This window comes from Zeugodacus cucurbitae, chromosome 2 (assembly GCF_028554725.1).
Source record: "Zeugodacus cucurbitae isolate PBARC_wt_2022May chromosome 2, idZeuCucr1.2, whole genome shotgun sequence".
NCBI lineage: Eukaryota > Metazoa > Arthropoda > Insecta > Diptera > Tephritidae > Zeugodacus > Zeugodacus cucurbitae.
The window spans coordinates 77800083-77805204 of NC_071667.1; positions in this window are offsets into that span (position 1 = coordinate 77800083).

The window sequence follows — 5122 nt, forward strand, 5'->3', positions numbered from 1 at the left end:
AATTAACGGATCAGATTCAGTGATTGGTTATCTTACATGTTCAAAAAATAATGGTAAATTAAAAAAAATACATTTATTCATTCATCGAGATTAATGTTGTCGTCTTCAAAATAGTCCCTATTCGATAAAATGCATCTATGCCAGCGCTTCTTCTAATAGTCGAAACACTTCTCACAATTTGATTTTTGGGATAGCTTTTAGCTCCTTTATCAATTTCTCGTATGCTTGTAAAACAACGGCACTTTAATGTTCTCTTAATTTTTGGAAATAGGAAAAGGTCACACGGAGCTATGTATGTCGAATAACTATGGGGACAGGGCATCGTTACAGTATTTTTATTGGCCAAAAATTCACAAACAAGTAACGAAGTGGGAGCTTTTAACAAACGAAAGTCGCCAAGCCCATAAAATCACCTTTAACATAATCATGCCAAGTTGGAAATATGTTTTAGAGTTAATTAGACTTCTATTTGCTGAGATTTATTGTGGTAAATTACGATAACATGTCCCACATAGACTTAAAAAAAAATTTCATAAATTCATGAACTTTAGGAATTATTCCAAAGCGTAATCCTATCATAAATTAACTAAATTCGAGTAAGTGTGAAATGTGTTCTTCTTTGGGATAAGTGATGAAATTAATTTAGTTATACAGTTCTAAGCGATATACTCAACCGCTTTGATCCATCTTTTGCTTCACCTTTTAACTCCATTCAAATACACAGATCTACCAATATTTTCGCTATGAAATCGGCTATAGGCACTAAGGATTTTCCAATTTCGACATTTCATTTCATTTTAGACAGGTTTTATTTTGATATCTTTATTTGTGCTTTATTTATATATTTCCTAGGGAAAGAATTCGAATCCATATTCAAATCATGACAAAAAATCGGTCAAGTATTTGCAAAATATATAATAATATTAATATATTAAACATAAAAGAGAGTGGGACCACGCCAAATTTTCAGAAAATTTTACTTTCCGTACTCTGAACCAAATGTTTTACAAATTCGATATTAACTCCAAGATAGCCAAATACATCCAAATACTAATTGTTGTTGTAACAAACCCAATATTGCATTCAAAAATCTCCCAGTGAAATATCATTAAGACTGAACTCGCAGCTTGGTTATTTCAGTATGCGACCCAGAACTGAAGTCGGTCGTTGAACATACCTACACATATGTTTTCCAAAAAATGCATAGAAAGAAGATACCAATATACATATGTATATTCACCTCATCACAAAAACATACAGATATCGGAGCACTCAAGTGAGTTTACGAAAACTCTCTAAAGCGCTTCAGTTTTGAAGTGAATTCTAATTGCAATCGCCACCTGCACTTGTAATCAACAATGCTACGCCTTTGAGGCTCTTGCCACTGGGAGTGCTTCAGAGACGAAGAAGAGGGCGCTTCCGGCATGTGGGTGCTGCACAGGTGTTAAACGGTCACTAAACTTAGGCAATTTTCACTTGCAACACGTTTGGCTATGTTTATTTTCAGTTGCCTTTGTTTTTTGCCGCATTTTGCTTGTTGTTTTGCTTTGCTCTAACGATGCGATTCGATTCGATTGTTTTGTTTTGGGCAAGAGTTCGAGAACTTCAAGATGAAAAGCCGAAAATCAATTTGAGCACTCGAATTCGCACACACACACACACACAATGCATATTTAAAATTACGAACGCATAAGCATTTGTGCAAGCTTTCATTGAAATTTTCGGTGAGTTTAAATAGTTGTTTGTGTGTGTGCGCTCTTTTGTCCTTTCTTGTGTGTGTGTGTGTGTGTGTTTATACTCATGCCTGCATTGGCTGCAGCAAACATGAAACTTCTAAATAAATCGAATTGCATTGAAAATTGCTAATGCTGGTCGAACCAGCTGGCAACGCTGGCGGAGTGTAAAGCGAGAGATCATTTCGGCTTTGTTGTTGCTAGCGGACTGCTAACAAATCCTTTGTGGCATCAAATCTAAACTTTCAAGTACGGTCAGTTGAGAGTTAAAAGACCCCTCCCACCCAGTACTACTCATGCTGTTGTTGTAATGTTTTTGTTGTTGTTCTTAAGTTGCTTCAGTGCCATCAGTTATGCAAACATCACGCACACACACATACATTGATATGCGGAGATAATTTGTGTAAACAGTTGTATGTGGATATATAAATAGGTCTGTAGGTGTATGCTGCCATGGTTTTCTTGGGATAGACACTAATGACTTAAATAGTAAAGAATAAACTAAACTCAATTTCAACAAGACTTCTCAAGACAACCGGCATTAAAAAGCTCTCCTTCCCACGATCTGCATGCTTCTACGAAAGATATAGGGATCCGAATTTATGTTTAGTCAAGCTTTGTAAACTCGGCACTATTTCTTCTAAAATATGTAGAGGTATCTTCTATGCTAAAACAACTCCATATTAGAAAGCTCTTCGGAATCAAATAAGAAAATTATCTTAATATTTTATGTATTATAAGCTAAAGTCTATAATCTTACTGAAATATGTTGGTTTGACCTCTAAAATACACCATACTAAACTAGTAACACATTATCTAAAGCCCCAATGGGTTTTCCAAAAGTTTTCGTTGTGTTAAATTATGCAAGTATATGCATTTGTAGTTTGTGTCTAAGGACCTCGGTGCGTGTATGCTGATGATATGTCTTCTGGTGGTTAACACCGACACTGCTGTCATCAGTGTATTGGAGTTCAGTTGATTGGCCTGCCGATTGAACACTCAGACGACCGTTTGATGGACAGTGGCAACAACGGTTGACCACCAATGCGTCGCACAGTGGGACAAGATGTTCTCATTTTGGTCTAAATAAAGTTAAAGGAAAATAGAACGTGTCGAAGAATAACAATGAGAATAAGAATATAATAATATGTATGTATGTGATTGGCGTTGCAACCGTTTAGCCGGTTATAGCCGAATCGACGATAGTGCGCCACCTCTCTCTCTCCTTCGCAGTTCGGCGCCAGTTGGAGATCCCAAGTGTAACCAGGTCGCTCTCCACCTGGTCCCTCCATAATAATATAAATTTTATTAAAATTGTTGTCCATTAAAATAGAGGTTCACACACATGGGTACATGGGTTCTAGAATCAACAAAGCAGTTTTAAATCCCTGGGTTTGAGTCTTCCTCATACCTTGAATTGTAGCGAAAATCGAACAAACAATTGGTATAAATACTTTATATACTGGTATAATCAAATAGAGTTAGAAAATTCAGCGGCGACTCTTTGATGAATAAATCACTCTCTCTTATCCTATGAATTTAACTTTTTTTGATAAGAGAACAGAGTCCCAATATAGATAACAGATACTAATTATATGGTTCAAGAGCTCGAATGTACATGGTCATATTTCCTCCTGAAAACAATCTTTAGTCATATAAAGTTAGTGGTTTACTACATTCCGGGTTGTGGAAATCTTGGAACTCACATTAGTTGATCGAAAGCGAGGGAACTCAAATGTGTGATTCACAATACACCACTGTGTCATGTCAATTTCGGGCGTAATATCAACTTATGTCGATTTCTATGCGATGTTTGTGCGGCCTTGACAGCTGTGTTTACTTTTGCATTTGATTGGACGTTTTGGCCGACAGCGCCTTTGGGAATGGTCAACGAAGCATTTGTGTATCTAACTAAGTAATATGTTGAAATTTTATGAAAATTTCAATAGAATATTCTGATTTGCACTAATCCGATGATAATTAAATCACTCAATGGCAGTAAAGGTTGCAAGTAAGAGTGGAGGGGAATGGATTGAATACTAAGAAAGTTTGAGATGAGTATATGAACCGATGAATATGTGTGTGTGAGTGCTTAGATTATCGAAGGTTTTGTACAAATTTACTAGTGCAATCAGGGAGGACAGTAGCGGTATTATGAAAATCGAAAACAAAAACTATCATTGCTGCTTCTTACAACCGATGATCGATATTAGAGAACACAATTATCGATACTGTAAACTATCGATAAATATATTTTCGTTACTTTATCGAAAATTTAATAATGTTATTTGCCAAATTATGTCTATGTGAATGCGAATCTATACTATTCTGAGGACATATAACTGATTTGTTGGTATTTATTATTCGATAAACATCGATATATGTACTACTTATCATACCTAATCAATATCAATAGTGAGTGATGCAAACTTATCGACTTCTGTTTGTATTATCTATACTCTTCCCTAGTTAACAGTATTTGAACACGTAACAACGACATCATTAATAATTAAAATTAGTACAACAAAAACAAAATAATTGCAACTGAAGAAGCTAAGAATAACAAAATACGCAACCATCTGCAATCTAATGAACAGAAAGCCAAACTAACTCGACCAGCACAGATACTGTATGCTTGTTGGTGTTTACCTTACATACGCAGGATACTAAGGACTACAAAAAGATAAAAAGTGTGTCACTGCAGTGTGGTACGTGGCAAAAGAATTTAGGAAATTGGAGATGACTAAAACGAACACACACCCACACCCACACATATGTATACCAAAAGCACATAGAGTTCGTTGAGTTTCTGGGTTTACGCAGCTGAGCAAAGTTGCTTTTGTTGTTATGCACCATAGGTAGCACTGATGGCAAAAGTCAGCTGCAGCCCTTTGATGTAGAGCTAGTTGTAAGCAAAGTAACGGTGACAAAACAAAATCAAAACAAGTAAGGAAAGGCTAAGTTCGGGTGCAACCGAACATTTTATACTCTCGCAATTTATTTAGAGATTTTCGGTGAAAAATTACCCTTAGGCACTGAGGTCTTCATGTTTGATATCAGGGGCCTTGAAAAGTCATGGTCCGATTTTAAAAATTTTTCCACAAGTGATGTCACAGCTCAAATACAGTATTTGTGTAAAGTTTTATTTCGCTATCTTCATTGGTTCCTTATGTATATCTTATAAAGGAATCAGATGAAATTCAAAATTGAGTTATATGGGAACTAGGCGTAGTTGTGAACCGATTTCGCCCATATTCCATCAGTTTCATCAGGGTGTCAAGAAAATAGTATATACCGAATTTCATTGAAACCTGTCGAGTAGTTCTTGAGATATGGTTTTAGACCCATAAGTGGGCGACGCCCCGCCCATTTTCCATTTTGTAAAAAAA